This window comes from Pavona decussata, unplaced genomic scaffold, assembly GCF_977016875.1.
Source record: "Pavona decussata unplaced genomic scaffold, jaPavDecu1.1 SCAFFOLD_134, whole genome shotgun sequence".
Taxonomy (NCBI): Eukaryota; Metazoa; Cnidaria; class Anthozoa; order Scleractinia; family Agariciidae; genus Pavona; species Pavona decussata.
In genome coordinates, this window is record NW_028145547.1 from 6,237,501 (window position 1) to 6,255,000 (window position 17,500).

General features: G+C 38.9%; 1 long non-coding RNA gene across 1 annotated transcript; it reads right to left on the minus strand.

Moving 5' to 3' along the window:
• Nucleotides 1-9,899: 9,899 nt before the first annotated feature.
• On the minus strand, nt 9,900-15,587 carry LOC146467985 (uncharacterized). Its single transcript, XR_014867704.1, has 3 exons — nt 15,275-15,587; nt 14,937-15,065; nt 9,900-10,017 (listed from the first exon to the last, which is right to left on the minus strand). It is a non-coding gene; the product is annotated as an uncharacterized LOC146467985 (long non-coding RNA).
• Between the last annotated feature and the right edge of the window lie 1,913 nt (nt 15,588-17,500).

A 17,500-nucleotide genomic window follows, 5' to 3' on the forward strand; every position in this document is an offset into this window, starting at 1 on the left:
ACAACAGTCCTGGCAAAAGAAACCTCTGACACCGCAGGTCTCTTATGCCAGCGGAGATGGTCTTGTGCTCAGTCCGACAAAGAGGGAGAGGAAAGCCGGCCCCTAGACCTTTTTAGGCAAACCCCTTTCGGCTAGCGCTCACATCTGATGTCTAAAATTGAGTTGCATCTACATATAACATGAACAGCTGTCTTCCAAGTGGTACGTCTTGAGGTACATGCTAAAACTCACAAAATGAATAAAGAAATACCTCGTTGTTTATTTCAACAAAATGGTCAGGCAATGATCAAAAGTATGAAAAGCTAGGGGGAAAAACACACTTGTGATTAGTTCACGGTCAAGCGCATGCGCGAGCAGACCGGCTCAAAAATAAATTGTACGGGTCGACACTAAATTCGATGCGACCTTGTGGTGGAACAATCTGTTGAAATCGCGCCCGAATTTGGATCATCCGCTCTTCGTTCTTCACTTTTTATAATCTTTGTTTCCTGTTGTAAATATAAGTTCGATTTTTGTACGGTTAAAAGTGTTTTAGCATCCGAAAACCACATTTTTGTCGATGGCGCGGCCGACCGGCGACGGGACGTTCTGTGGACTCTTTGGAAGCACAGAAGTTAAGCGGACAGAGTGGAGTGGATGTAGAAATCCTGTGCGGTTAACGAGATACGTCCACCAAACGTGGAAAATTGGTAAAGGGATAAGTCTGTTTAAAATAGACAACGATTTCGCGGCACATCTGCATTCGCTGGAAATGGCAAAGGTCACCAACTGGCTTTGGATGAACTCGCGAGGATTTTCTAGATTTCAATCGTACTGTTTGTTCATATGGAATTCAACTGTCAAAAACGGAGAATTCGACGGACAAACAGCATCAAACATCAGTGTTTTGCTTTGGATGGAAAAAATTGTACAACAGTGAGACGCGAAGCCAATAAATATGAGATCAAATGTGCGAGTTAGTTGTAGTCTATTAGCGGGCTCGAATAGCGGGCAGTAGAAAAAAATCCAAAAGATTTGCGGCAAACTACAAAATCTATTGTAAGGTATTCATTTATCTATACAATTATGGTCATTTCGAATGGCAAACGCAGTTTTGATTTGCCACTATGGAGAGTTTTCTCAAATGCATTCCAGCATCTCGGAAGGACGCTCAGTGGTGTTGTTACTAAACAGTCGCATCGCTTCTTGAAGCTTGCGGATTTCTCGTTCTTCGCCTTCTCGCTGGTCTAATAAAATCAGGTTATCGAGTGTACACACTATATAGGAAGTTTATCACTGAATGCTGATGAAATACTGGATTTAGGGAGCTTCTCGGCTTTTCGAACCGTGCGTAATAAAAAAAGGTCGATGCCGCGAGATATCGACATTGTACTAAAATAAAACCGTATACGTTCGCATAAGTTCTGGCATTTCTTGAATGTCCAAACCTAATCCCCATGTGTTTTACATGGACAGCCTTTTTGTTTCTTTCTGAAACGTGACCAAAACACTGGCCGGTCATGTCAGTTTTATTTTTATGCCAGCAAGTTATACTGAAGACTTGCCCGCCATATCCCGCCGGTGTTGTGTACTCGCTTCTAATTGGTCCAAAAACAATTGGCTTGACAGCGCTTACCTTATCGCTCGCACATGCGCCGAACCGTGAAACTCTCCCTTTAACGACAAGAGAATCTTTTCATTATTTTAATTTTGTATTATAAAAGAAAAACGCTCAATGTATGATTGTGATTGTTCATTCTAGCCAAGGCTTGGCATCCGTACAGACCGACGTTGTAGTTCAGTTTTTCATCTCAGTTAACCCTTTAACCTCTAATATCAAAGAACAAATTCTCCCATCTTGTCCCGTTACTTTTCTTATTAAAGTACTGTGGAGAAGTTATTAAAATACAGCGGTTATTAAAATACAGCGGTCTAGTTCTCACAAGGAAAAACGCTTCTAGGAAAGCATTAGTGAAACTAAGAATAAGCAGCCACAAGCTTTTGATTGAAACAGGAAGATACGACAACATACCCCGTAATGAAAGGGTGTCTAATGTTTGCAACCGTAAAACCATTGAAGACGAAATTCATTTTTTATTAGATTGCCCAAGTTACTCTTCTTTAAGAGATATGTTCTTTTCTAAAATAGAACCTAGCCTTCCATTAACACGACTATTAGTAAAAGAAACTTTACTATCGCATATAATGAACTCAACAGACTATTTTATAAACACTCAATTAATTTCATTTGTTACCTCGTGCTTCGAATTGAGAGACAAACTTCTCTCCGGAATGATTACTTCTACTGTATGAAAAGTTTAAAATAAGCAAAGACTTCAGTTACTTTATTTTATTTTATTTTAAGTTATCTTAAGAATTAGTTAACGAATCAATAATTAGCTATGAATAGCTTTTGCAATACTGTATTTGTTATAGTCATGCAAATAAAGCTTGTTGTTGTTGTTGTTGTTGTATCGTCGCAAAAGAACGGTCTCGGTTTTTTAAGTGCACCTATGCCAGAGGAGATAATCTTGGCAGTCTTATTAACATGTTTGGACTACGAAAGATTTTGATCGATGTAAAGTCCTAAGGATTTGGTGTGGGGCACTCTATCAATTTCGTGACCTTCAATTTGCACAGTAAGTGAATGGCCACTTGTAGTACTAGCCAGTCTCTGCCGTGAGCCTATTAACATTAATTCCGTTTTGACAATATTCAGGCTGAGCTTATTTACATTGAGCCATTCATGAAGGTTAGCTAGTACTGCTTAGCTAATACCGCTTAATACAGGACCTCTAATATCAAAGAACAAATTCTCCTATCTTGTCCCGTTACTTTTCTTATAAAAAGTACTGTGGAGATTTTACAGGGCCGTACATAGCGCGGGGGCTGCCCCCTCCAGGAAAACTCAATTTGTTTCTAACATCACACTGATCACAAGAAAATCGACTTATTGACTGAAAAAATATTCCTTCGATGTGAATTCCAAATGACTATTTTGGAAAATCTTTTGAAGCAAAAGCCAGTACCAATAACCAGTTTTCTTATGAAAATAATGATTTTGTCAGTTTGGGCTGCCTATGGTTTAGAATTCGGTGTGTAAATAAAGACTGACAAGCCTACGTCACTTTCTGGCGCTTGTTTTAGCCTTTTTAAATCTAGCTTATACAAGTAGGTTTTTTTTTTAAAGGGGTGAATTGGTTTTAAAAGCCTGCGCTGCTCGCAAGTATTTGTAGCGGGTTTGGATTTAGCCATCATATGTTCATCATCCGAGAGGTCATTTTCACCTAACGATTTTTCAGTTTCCTCTTTGAATTCTCTTCGTTTTGAGTATGACCTCTTATTCCGTGTGTTCAACGACGTTGTTGTTATACCACATAGGGCATTTCAGCTGGGTTTGGCTTGGCTCTTTTAAGTGCTTGATAGTTTTAACTGCCTTTCTTGTTGAGATTTGGGTAATGTTAGGACAGGAATTAATCATTGCTTGTATCATGCAATGAGCTTCATTCTGTAATTGCTGCAATGCCGGGCGCGGATATTAGTGTTTGTCACAAGCAGTTGTGTTTCTTGGCACGGCTATTTGGTTTTTTAGTTCTCTAGTAATCGTTGTAGCGTGTTATAGAGCTGTGCAACGTGTCACAGTAATACTGAAAAGGCTTGAATTGTATTTAAATAACGAGTGTGTTTTTGCAAATGCTTCGCTCCACTGATATAGTGCGTTTGAATTGTGGAGGCTCAGTCAGTTTTCTCCCTTTGTTTGCAGCAGTGCATAGACTGTGTTTTAAAATGAGAGACAATATTTGCTTCAAGCTAAACAAGATGTTAACTCCATAAAAAGACCGTAAACGTCTTAGAGGCAACTTTTTGTGTATTAAGCGGTCAAAAAATACAGGGAAATGTATGGAAAGTTCAAAACACGACTGGACGCTTTCCGTCACGGTTACATCCCTCCAATTTTTTTCTTAAAATCCTTTTTCTAGTGCCAAAAGTTTCCAATTCATGAATTTTTTAGAAGCGATGTTTTATGGAAATTATTTGACATCGGATTTCCATACAAACACTTTTATTTCAAGCCTGTTATTTTTCAGAAGCGATGTTTTATGAAAATTATTTGACATCGGATTTCCATACAAACACTGTTATTTCAAGCCTGTTTGCCTACCCGTCAAAATGGCCTCGAAAACCGTGATAAGGCCTATTCTAGAAAGTAACTAAAGGTGGATTTCCACTGTCGCGTAAATTTTACGTGCGTACAGAAATGAATTTAGCTGGTTTTTACGTACGTAAATAGAATAAGAAGCGATGTATGAGCAAAAAGTTGAGTGCTGTTCAACTTCTTAAAGGTGGATTTCCACTGTCGCGTAAATTTTACGTGCGTACAGACGTGCATTGAGCTGGCTTTACGTACCTAAATAAAATAAGAAGCGATCTATCAGTCGCGTGCATAAACGTAAAAAGTTGAATGCTGTTCAACTTTTTACATTTACGCACGCCGCTCATACATCGCGTCTTATTTTATTTACGTACGTAAAGCCAGCTCAATTCACGTCTGTACGCAACTAAAATTTACGCCACAGTGGAACTCCACCTTAAGGCATTCGCAGAAAGTCTGATTGTGTGGATTAGCTAGGTAAACTTACGGTATTTAACTGAAAGGACGTTTTCTCACAAAGAAGTGCGAAAATAACAACATAAGTTAAGCGATGGTTCTTGAAACGAACAACTTCACAGCTAGAATAATCAATGACATCGCTAATTCGAAAATATTTCGTTCTCGATCTAACGCAAACACGACAGTGAAATTAAAAGAAACAACATAAAATAAAACATGATTGTTCAAGACTTACTGAGACCTTGAAGTTGTTTTCCTGTTAGGTCCATTCGCTCCCCAGCAAAGTCACAACTGATACCGTTCTGTCGATCGCCTGAATCGCTGATCCACTGACCGCGCGCTTATTTCTCTTCGCAAAGAAGGCCTGAAAGTCAATGTAATCATCCTGTTAATGTGATCATCATGTTACATGTTGTCGCCGAAACGTCATGTTTTAATCTCGCTACTTTTTATTCTGAAATAATACAACAGTCCTGGCAAAAGAAACCTCTGACACCGCAGGTCTCTTATGCCAGCGGAGATGGTCTTGTGCTCAGTCCGACAAAGAGGGAGAGGAAAGCCGGCCCCTAGACCTTTTTAGGCAAACCCCTTTCGGCTAGCGCTCACATCTGATGTCTAAAATTGAGTTGCATCTACATATAACATGAACAGCTGTCTTCCAAGTGGTACGTCTTGAGGTACATGCTAAAACTCAGAAAATGAATAAAGAAATACCTCGTTGTTTATTTCAACAAAATGGTCAGGCAATGATCAAAAGTATGAAAAGCTAGGAGGAAAAACACACTTGTGATTAGTTCACGGTCAAGCGCATGCGCGAGCAGACCGGCTCAAAAATAAATTGTACGGGTCGACACTAAATTCGATGCGACCTTGTGGTGGAACAATCTGTTGAAATCGCGCCCGAATTTGGATCATCCGCTCTTCGTTCTTCACTTTTTATAATCTTTGTTTCCTGTTGTAAATATAAGTTCGATTTTTGTAAGGTTAAAAGTGTTTTAGCATCCGAAAACCACATTTTTGTCGATGGCGCGGCCGACCGGCGACGGGACGTTCTGTGGACTCTCTGGAAGCACAGAAGTTAAGCGGACAGAGTGGAGTGGATGTAGAAATCCTGTGCGGTTAACAAGATACGTCCACCAAACGTGGAAAATTGGTAAAGGGATAAGTCTGTTTAAAATAGACAACGATTTCGCGGCACATCTGCATTCGCTGGAAATGGCAAAGGTCACCAACTGGCTTTGGATGAACTCGCGAGGATTTTCTAGATTTCAATCGTACTGTTTGTTCATATGGAATTCAACTGTCAAAAACGGAGAATTCGACGGACAAACAGCATCAAACATCAGTGTTTTGCTTTGGATGGAAAAAATTGTACAACAGTGAGACGCGAAGCCAATAAATATGAGATCAAATGTGCGAGTTAGTTGTAGTCTATTAGCGGGCTCGAATAGCGGGCAGTAGAAAAAAATCCAAAAGATTTGCGGCAAACTACAAAATCTATTGTAAGGTATTCATTTATCTATACAATTATGGTCATTTCGAATGGCAAACGCAGTTTTGATTTGCCACTATGGAGAGTTTTCTCAAATGCATTCCAGCATCTCGGAAGGACGCTCAGTGGTGTTGTTACTAAACAGTCGCATCGCTTCTTGAAGCTTGCGGATTTCTCGTTCTTCGCCTTCTCGCTGGTCTAATAAAATCAGGTTATCGAGTGTACACACTATATAGGAAGTTTATCACTGAATGCTGATGAAATACTGGATTTAGGGAGCTTCTCGGCTTTTCGAACCGTGCGTAATAAAAAAAGGTCGATGCCGCGAGATATCGACATTGTACTAAAATAAAACCGTATACGTTCGCATAAGTTCTGGCATTTCTTGAATGTCCAAACCTAATCCCCATGTGTTTTACATGGACAGCCTTTTTGTTTCTTTCTGAAACGTGACCAAAACACTGGCCGGTCATGTCAGTTTTATTTTTATGCCAGCAAGTTATACTGAAGACTTGCCCGCCATATCCCGCCGGTGTTGTGTACTCGCTTCTAATTGGTCCAAAAACAATTGGCTTGACAGCGCTTACCTTATCGCTCGCACATGCGCCGAACCGTGAAACTCTCCCTTTAACGACAAGAGAATCTTTTCATTATTTTAATTTTGTATTATAAAAGAAAAACGCTCAATGTATGATTGTGATTGTTCATTCTAGCCAAGGCTTGGCATCCGTACAGACCGACGTTGTAGTTCAGTTTTTCATCTCAGTTAACCCTTTAACCTCTAATATCAAAGAACAAATTCTCCCATCTTGTCCCGTTACTTTTCTTATTAAAGTACTGTGGAGAAGTTATTAAAATACAGCGGTTATTAAAATACAGCGGTCTAGTTCTCACAAGGAAAAACGCTTCTAGGAAAGCATTAGTGAAACTAAGAATAAGCAGCCACAAGCTTTTGATTGAAACAGGAAGATACGACAACATACCCCGTAATGAAAGGGTGTCTAATGTTTGCAACCGTAAAACCATTGAAGACGAAATTCATTTTTTATTAGATTGCCCAAGTTACTCTTCTTTAAGAGATATGTTCTTTTCTAAAATAGAACCTAGCCTTCCATTAACACGACTATTAGTAAAAGAAACTTTACTATCGCATATAATGAACTCAACAGACTATTTTATAAACACTCAATTAATTTCATTTGTTACCTCGTGCTTCGAATTGAGAGACAAACTTCTCTCCGGAATGATTACTTCTACTGTATGAAAAGTTTAAAATAAGCAAAGACTTCAGTTACTTTATTTTATTTTATTTTAAGTTATCTTAAGAATTAGTTAACGAATCAATAATTAGCTATGAATAGCTTTTGCAATACTGTATTTGTTATAGTCATGCAAATAAAGCTTGTTGTTGTTGTTGTTGTTGTATCGTCGCAAAAGAACGGTCTCGGTTTTTTAAGTGCACCTATGCCAGAGGAGATAATCTTGGCAGTCTTATTAACATGTTTGGACTACGAAAGATTTTGATCGATGTAAAGTCCTAAGGATTTGGTGTGGGGCACTCTATCAATTTCGTGACCTTCAATTTGCACAGTAAGTGAATGGCCACTTGTAGTACTAGCCAGTCTCTGCCGTGAGCCTATTAACATTAATTCCGTTTTGACAATATTCAGGCTGAGCTTATTTACATTGAGCCATTCATGAAGGTTAGCTAGTACTGCTTAGCTAATACCGCTTAATACAGGACCTCTAATATCAAAGAACAAATTCTCCTATCTTGTCCCGTTACTTTTCTTATAAAAAGTACTGTGGAGATTTTACAGGGCCGTACATAGCGCGGGGGCTGCCCCCTCCAGGAAAACTCAATTTGTTTCTAACATCACACTGATCACAAGAAAATCGACTTATTGACTGAAAAAATATTCCTTCGATGTGAATTCCAAATGACTATTTTGGAAAATCTTTTGAAGCAAAAGCCAGTACCAATAACCAGTTTTCTTATGAAAATAATGATTTTGTCAGTTTGGGCTGCCTATGGTTTAGAATTCGGTGTGTAAATAAAGACTGACAAGCCTACGTCACTTTCTGGCGCTTGTTTTAGCCTTTTTAAATCTAGCTTATACAAGTAGGTTTTTTTTTTAAAGGGGTGAATTGGTTTTAAAAGCCTGCGCTGCTCGCAAGTATTTGTAGCGGGTTTGGATTTAGCCATCATATGTTCAATGTTCATCATCCGAGAGGTCATTTTCACCTAACGATTTTTCAGTTTCCTCTTTGAATTCTCTTCGTTTTGAGTATGACCTCTTATTCCGTGTGTTCAACGACGTTGTTGTTATACCACATAGGGCATTTCAGCTGGGTTTGGCTTGGCTCTTTTAAGTGCTTGATAGTTTTAACTGCCTTTCTTGTTGAGATTTGGGTAATGTTAGGACAGGAATTAATCATTGCTTGTATCGTGCAATGAGCTTCATTCTGTAATTGCTGCAATGCCGGGCGCGGATATTAGTGTTTGTCACAAGCAGTTGTGTTTCTTGGCACGGCTATTTGTTTTTTTAGTTCTCTAGTAATCGTTGTAGCGTGTTATAGAGCTGTGCAACGTGTCACAGTAATACTGAAAAGGCTTGAATTGTATTTAAATAACGAGTGTGTTTTTGCAAATGCTTCGCTCCACTGATATAGTGCGTTTGAATTGTGGAGGCTCAGTCAGTTTTCTCCCTTTGTTTGCAGCAGTGCATAGACTGTGTTTTAAAATGAGAGACAATATTTGCTTCAAGCTAAACAAGATGTTAACTCCATAAAAAGACCGTAAACGTCTTAGAGGCAACTCTTTGTGTATTAAGCGGTCAAAAAATACAGGGAAATGTATGGAAAGTTGAAAACACGACTGGACGCTTTCCGTCACGGTTACATCCCTCCAATTTTTTTCTTAAAATCCTTTTTCTAGTGCCAAAAGTTTCCAATTCATGAATTTTTTAGAAGCGATGTTTTATGGAAATTATTTGACATCGGATTTCCATACAAACACTTTTATTTCAAGCCTGTTATTTTTCAGAAGCGATGTTTTATGAAAATTATTTGACATCGGATTTCCATACAAACACTGTTATTTCAAGCCTGTTTGCCTACCCGTCAAAATGGCCTCGAAAACCGTGATAAGGCCTATTCTAGAAAGTAACTAAAGGTGGATTTCCACTGTCGCGTAAATTTTACGTGCGTACAGAAATGAATTTAGCTGGTTTTTACGTACGTAAATAGAATAAGAAGCGATGTATGAGCAAAAAGTTGAGTGCTGTTCAACTTCTTAAAGGTGGATTTCCACTGTCGCGTAAATTTTACGTGCGTACAGACGTGCATTGAGCTGGCTTTACGTACCTAAATAAAATAAGAAGCGATCTATCAGTCGCGTGCATAAACGTAAAAAGTTGAATGCTGTTCAACTTTTTACATTTACGCACGCCGCTCATACATCGCGTCTTATTTTATTTACGTACGTAAAGCCAGCTCAATTCACGTCTGTACGCAACTAAAATTTACGCCACAGTGGAACTCCACCTTAAGGCATTCGCAGAAAGTCTGATTGTGTGGATTAGCTAGGTAAACTTACGGTATTTAACTGAAAGGACGTTTTCTCACAAAGAAGTGCGAAAATAACAACATAAGTTAAGCGATGGTTCTTGAAACGAACAACTTCACAGCTAGAATAATCAATGACATCGCTAATTCGAAAATATTTCGTTCTCGATCTAACGCAAACACGACAGTGAAATTAAAAGAAACAACATAAAATAAAACATGATTGTTCAAGACTTACTGAGACCTTGAAGTTGTTTTCCTGTTAGGTCCATTCGCTCCCCAGCAAAGTCACAACTGATACCGTTCTGTCGATCGCCTGAATCGCTGATCCACTGACCGCGCGCTTATTTCTCTTCGCAAAGAAGGCCTGAAAGTCAATGTAATCATCCTGTTAATGTGATCATCATGTTACATGTTGTCGCCGAAACGTCATGTTTTAATCTCGCTCCCTTTTATTCTGAAATAATACAACAGTCCTGGCAAAAGAAACCTCTGACACCGCAGGTCTCTTATGCCAGCGGAGATGGTCTTGTGCTCAGTCCGACAAAGAGGGAGAGGAAAGCCGGCCCCTAGACCTTTTTAGGCAAACCCCTTTCGGCTAGCGCTCACATCTGATGTCTAAGATTGAGTTGCATCTACATATAACATGAACAGCTGTCTTCCAAGTGGTACGTCTTGAGGTACATGCTAAAACTCAGAAAATGAATAAAGAAATACCTCGTTGTTTATTTCAACAAAATGGTCAGGCAATGATCAAAAGTATGAAAAGCTAGGAGGAAAAACACACTTGTGATTAGTTCACGGTCAAGCGCATGCGCGAGCAGACCGGCTCAAAAATAAATTGTACGGGTCGACACTAAATTCGATGCGACCTTGTGGTGGAACAATCTGTTGAAATCGCGCCCGAATTTGGATCATCCGCTCTTCGTTCTTCACTTTTTATAATCTTTGTTTCCTGTTGTAAATATAAGTTCGATTTTTGTAAGGTTAAAAGTGTTTTAGCATCCGAAAACCACATTTTTGTCGATGGCACGGCCGACCGGCGACGGGACGTTCTGTGGACTCTCTGGAAGCACAGAAGTTAAGCCGACAGAGTGGAGTGGATGTAGAAATCCTGTGCGGTTAACAAGATACGTCCACCAAACGTGGAAAATTGGTAAAGGGATAAGTCTGTTTAAAATAGACAACGATTTCGCGGCACATCTGCATTCGCTGGAAATGGCAAAGGTCACCAACTGGCTTTGGATGAACTCGCGAGGATTTTCTAGATTTCAATCGTACTGTTTGTTCATATGGAATTCAACTGTCAAAAACGGAGAATTCGACGGACTAACAGCATCAAACATCAGTGTTTTGCTTTGGATGGAAAAAATTGTACAACAGTGAGACGCGAAGCCAATAAATATGAGATCAAATGTGCGAGTTAGTTGTAGTCTATTAGCGGGCTCGAATAGCGGGCAGTAGAAAAAAATCCAAAAGGTTTGCGGCAAACTACAAAATCTATTGTAAGGTATTCATTTATCTATACAATTATGGTCATTTCGAATGGCAAACGCAGTTTTGATTTGCCACTATGGAGAGTTTTCTCAAATGCATTCCAGCATCTCGGAAGGACGCTCAGTGGTGTTGTTACTAAACAGTCGCATCGCTTCTTGAAGCTTGCGGATTTCTCGTTCTTCGCCTTCTCGCTGGTCTAATAAAATCAGGTTATCGAGTGTACACACTATATAGGAAGTTTATCACTGAATGCTGATGAAATACTGGATTTAGGGAGCTTCTCGGCTTTTCGAACCGTGCGTAATAAAAAAGGGTCGATGCCGCGAGATATCGACATTGTACTAAAATAAAACCGTATACGTTCGCATAAGTTCTGGCATTTCTTGAATGTCCAACCGGCGCTGCAAAAATCCCCATGTGTTTTACATGGACAGCCTTTTTGTTTCTTTCTGAAACGTGACCAAAACACTGGCCGGTCATGTCAGTTTTATTTTTATGCCAGCAAGTTATACTGAAGACTTGCCCGCCATATCCCGCCGGTGTTGTGTACTCGCTTCTAATTGGTCCAAAAACAATTGGCTTGACAGCGCTTACCTTATCGCTCGCACATGCGCCGAACCGTGAAACTCTCCCTTTAACGACAAGAGAATCTTTTCATTATTTTAATTTTGTATTATAAAAGAAAAACGCTCAATGTATGATTGTGATTGTTCATTCTAGCCAAGGCTTGGCATCCGTACAGACCGACGTTGTAGTTCAGTTTTTCATCTCAGTTAACCCTTTAACCTCTAATATCAAAGAACAAATTCTCCCATCTTGTCCCGTTACTTTTCTTATTAAAGTACTGTGGAGAAGTTATTAAAATACAGCGGTCTAGTTCTCACAAGGAAAAACGCTTCTAGGAAAGCATTAGTGAAACTAAGAATAAGCAGCCACAAGCTTTTGATTGAAACAGGAAGATACGACAACATACCCCGTAATGAAAGGGTGTCTAATGTTTGCAACCGTAAAACCATTGAAGACGAAATTCATTTTTTATTAGATTGCCCAAGTTACTCTTCTTTAAGAGATATGTTCTTTTCTAAAATAGAACCTAGCCTTCCATTAACACGACTATTAGTAAAAGAAACTTTACTATCGCATATAATGAACTCAACAGACTATTTTATAAACACTCAATTAATTTCATTTGTTACCTCGTGCTTCGAATTGAGAGACAAACTTCTCTCCGGAATGATTACTTCTACTGTATGAAAAGTTTAAAATAAGCAAAGACTTCAGTTACTTTATTTTATTTTATTTTAAGTTATCTTAAGAATTAGTTAACGAATCAATAATTAGCTATGAATAGCTTTTGCAATACTGTATTTGTTATAGTCATGCAAATAAAGCTTGTTGTTGTTGTTGTTGTTGTATCGTCGCAAAAGAACGGTCTCGGTTTTTTAAGTGCACCTATGCCAGAGGAGATAATCTTGGCAGTCTTATTAACATGTTTGGACTACGAAAGATTTTGATCGATGTAAAGTCCTAAGGATTTGGTGTGGGGCACTCTATCAATTTCGTGACCTTCAATTTGTACAGTAAGTGAATGGCCACTTGTAGTACTAGCCAGTCTCTGCCGTGAGCCTATTAACATTAATTCCGTTTTGACAATATTCAGGCTGAGCTTATTTACATTGAGCCATTCATGAAGGTTAGCTAGTACTGCTTAGCTAATACCGCTTAATACAGGACCTCTAATATCAAAGAACAAATTCTCCCATCTTGTCCCGTTACTTTTCTTATAAAAAGTACTGTGGAGATTTTACAGGGCCGTACATAGCGCGGGGGCTGCCCCCTCCAGGAAAACTCAATTTGTTTCTAACATCACACTGATCACAAGAAAATCGACTTATTGACTGAAAAAATATTCCTTCGATGTGAATTCCAAATGACTATTTTGGAAAATCTTTTGAAGCAAAAGCCAGTACCAATAACCAGTTTTCTTATGAAAATAATGATTTTGTCAGTTTGGGCTGCCTATGGTTTAGAATTCGGTGTGTAAATAAAGACTGACAAGCCTACGTCACTTTCTGGCGCTTGTTTTAGCCTTTTTAAATCTAGCTTATACAAGTAGGTTTTTTTTTTTAAAGGGGTGAATTGGTTTTAAAAGCCTGCGCTGCTCGCAAGTATTTGTAGCGGGTTTGGATTTAGCCATCATATGTTCATCATCCGAGAGGTCATTTTCACCTAACGATTTTTCAGTTTCCTCTTTGAATTCTCTTCGTTTTGAGTATGACCTCTTATTCCGTGTGTTCAACGACGTTGTTGTTATACCACATAGGGCATTTCAGCTGGGTTTGGCTTGGCTCTTTTAAGTGCTTGATAGTTTTAACTGCCTTTCTTGTTGAGATTTGGGTAATGTTAGGACAGGAATTAATCATTGCTTGTATCGTGCAATGAGCTTCATTCTGTAATTGCTGCAATGCCGGGCGCGGATATTAGTGTTTGTCACAAGCAGTTGTGTTTCTTGGCACGGCTATTTGTTTTTTTAGTTCTCTAGTAATCGTTGTAGCGTGTTATAGAGCTGTGCAACGTGTCACAGTAATACTGAAAAGGCTTGAATTGTATTTAAATAACGAGTGTGTTTTTGCAAATGCTTCGCTCCACTGATATAGTGCGTTTGAATTGTGGAGGCTCAGTCAGTTTTCTCCCTTTGTTTGCAGCAGTGCATAGACTGTGTTTTAAAATGAGAGACAATATTTGCTTCAAGCTAAACAAGATGTTAACTCCATAAAAAGACCGTAAACGTCTTAGAGGCAACTCTTTGTGTATTAAGCGGTCAAAAAATACAGGGAAATGTATGGAAAGTTGAAAACACGACTGGACGCTTTCCGTCACGGTTACATCCCTCCAATTTTTTTCTTAAAATCCTTTTTCTAGTGCCAAAAGTTTCCAATTCATGAATTTTTTAGAAGCGATGTTTTATGGAAATTATTTGACATCGGATTTCCATACAAACACTTTTATTTCAAGCCTGTTATTTTTCAGAAGCGATGTTTTATGAAAATTATTTGACATCGGATTTCCATACAAACACTGTTATTTCAAGCCTGTTTGCCTACCCGTCAAAATGGCCTCGAAAACCGTGATAAGGCCTATTCTAGAAAGTAACTAAAGGTGGATTTCCACTGTCGCGTAAATTTTACGTGCGTACAGAAATGAATTTAGCTGGTTTTTACGTACGTAAATAGAATAAGAAGCGATGTATGAGCAAAAAGTTGAGTGCTGTTCAACTTCTTAAAGGTGGATTTCCACTGTCGCGTAAATTTTACGTGCGTACAGACGTGCATTGAGCTGGCTTTACGTACCTAAATAAAATAAGAAGCGATCTATCAGTCGCGTGCATAAACGTAAAAAGTTGAATGCTGTTCAACTTTTTACATTTACGCACGCCGCTCATACATCGCGTCTTATTTTATTTACGTACGTAAAGCCAGCTCAATTCACGTCTGTACGCAACTAAAATTTACGCCACAGTGGAACTCCACCTTAAGGCATTCGCAGAAAGTCTGATTGTGTGGATTAGCTAGGTAAACTTACGGTATTTAACTGAAAGGACGTTTTCTCACAAAGAAGTGCGAAAATAACAACATAAGTTAAGCGATGGTTCTTGAAACGAACAACTTCACAGCTAGAATAATCAATGACATCGCTAATTCGAAAATATTTCGTTCTCGATCTAACGCAAACACGACAGTGAAATTAAAAGAAACAACATAAAATAAAACATGATTGTTCAAGACTTACTGAGACCTTGAAGTTGTTTTCCTGTTAGGTCCATTCGCTCCCCAGCAAAGTCACAACTGATACCGTTCTGTCGATCGCCTGAATCGCTGATCCACTGACCGCGCGCTTATTTCTCTTCGCAAAGAAGGCCTGAAACACTGTTTTTGCTATACAGGTTAAGAACCCTACGTCTTTTCGGTAGCTGTCTTTCAATTCCTTCCTTCTTTTGCACTTCATCTTTGCCTGATCTTAAAAACTATGTACTGATATCGCAATGCATTATGGGATAGCTTTGACAATTTTTCGCGTGGAATGCCATACCTCGAATTCATTCAAAAATATTATAAGTCTAAAATCACCTCTTCGTTTGCAGACTTCGACTACCGCACGCTTTGGCAAATGAGCCACAACTCACGTTGGTACCATTTTGATATTGATACCGTCCGCTTTTAGAGAAGAGGTAATAATAGACTTCCGTCTGGCTCGGCTTGCCTCCGACTGTAAACTGTCACCTCTAGCGCTGAAGAAAGCACTATTTATCAGTCAAAAAGCAAAACATGCCTCGCTTCTTTGAGGGATGCTAGTGATTTGCAGATTTCCAGGCTTAATGATGCCCTTCCATCACCAGACGGCCAAAAATATTTCAAGCAAAAAAGAAACCCAACAGGCAAAGCTTCGAATACGCTCGCTTGACTTGCTCGCTTCGTCACTTGGTCACGTGGTTGAACGAATTCGTTTCAGGGCTAACGCGGTCATTAGCGAAAGCCAACTAGGTTTTCAGCTTAAGGTCAATGTGATCATCCTGTTACTAAAATGTAGTTCCTGTCTTTCACATGGCATACTTAAAACAAAATAATGTTGACATGTCGTCGCCAAAGCGTCATGTTTTAATCTTGCTACTTTTTATTCTGAAATAATGCAACAGCTGACAAAAGAAACCTCGCAGATCTCTTATTCCAGCGGAGATGAATCTTGCTGCTTAGTCCGATAACTTGTCTCACGACAAGACAGTGAGGGAGGGAAAAGTTGGCCCCTAGACCATATTTTTTTGTGATAAAAGTTTATTTCCACAGTGAGCCAAAGGGCCCACTGATAAAAAGATCAACTATTACAATCAAGTACCAGTAAAGAAAAAGAAAACTAAGCCCTTATTTCAATACTGATTACAAGTGTTACAAGGGAGCCTAAACTTGAGCAAGCACAAATCAAACGCGAATAATATGCAAAATACAGATATACAGAAAGGCATGTAAAATATGCAAAAAACAGTCATACAGCGAAAAAGGCGCGAAACGGAATGCAAAATACAAAACGCAAAAAGGGTGGGAAAAATGCTAATGACCAAGGAAAAATCAATGACGAGAAATAACTGCGAAACTAAATAACAAAAGCTAATGATCTCTATACGAGAAGTAGATTAGGAAGCTACAACTTGTAGCTTCCTAATCTACTTCTTCTTGAAAACTACGAGAAGTAAAGTACAAAGTTAAATTACAAAAAGGCGATTACAAAAGTGAATTACTATATACAAAAAGTCAAAGATGCAAAATGCTATTTTCAAGCAGAGTAAATACAATATTGTTACAAGACAAGTAAATTCAAAAACTACAACAAACTGAACTAATTACAAAGCAAGCGAAAGAGGCCCCGTGAGACATGGCCACAGCCAAGCCTCTCCCGCCCTAACAAACACATTTATACACTATATACAATAGTCAAGACCCAGTACAACCAATGAAGGCGATCAGGTCAAGGAAAAAGAAAGTTACAAATGAAACAGGAAACGGGAAACGACCCAGTACAACCAATTAAGGCGACCAGGCCGAAAAATCAAAAATAGAAATAAAATTAAAACAGAAAAGAAATCTTGTTATTTGTGCCAACTTGACAAAAACACTATTAACCGACCAGAAATACCTAACATGATCAATAGGCTCACTACAAATTCGAAGTTGAATATCCTTAATTAATAATTGTGTTAACAATAGCACGCGGAGGAAGGTAAGAATTCCTAAAAGTCGCCGAATTACGAGCATGCCAAATAAAACATGAAACAAGATGGTAGCAACGAGATAACGAGATCTCGGCAAAATGGGGAAAGAAACAATACCTGCAATAAGGGAAACTTCAGTCTTTACTGTAATAATATTGTAATAAATTGTTATTCATTTATTCATCCAATTTATAAAAAAAAATAAAAAAGACCTTCGGCCTCGTGGATCAGAAGTGCCTTCTTCATAAATTAGAACGTTATGGAGTTCGAGGGCCACTGAGCTATAACTGGTTCCTGGATTATCTCTGCACCCGCTCATGCGTATACAACTGTCTCGTATTACCAGTCCTGTGCTACACCGACACGGCCTGGGGTGAATTGTCTGTTGAGTGCAAGAGTAGATTACGGCGCCTACAAAATCGAGCTGCACGTATAATTGTCAGACGAGATAGCACCAGCGAAGCTATCAAGACACTAGGATGGCCTAACTTAGAAACTTTCAGGAAAAAGAACAAAGCTATCTTAGTCTACAAATGTCTTAATGATTTAGTGCCCCAGTATCTTTCTGATTATAAATAGAAACCACAGTTTC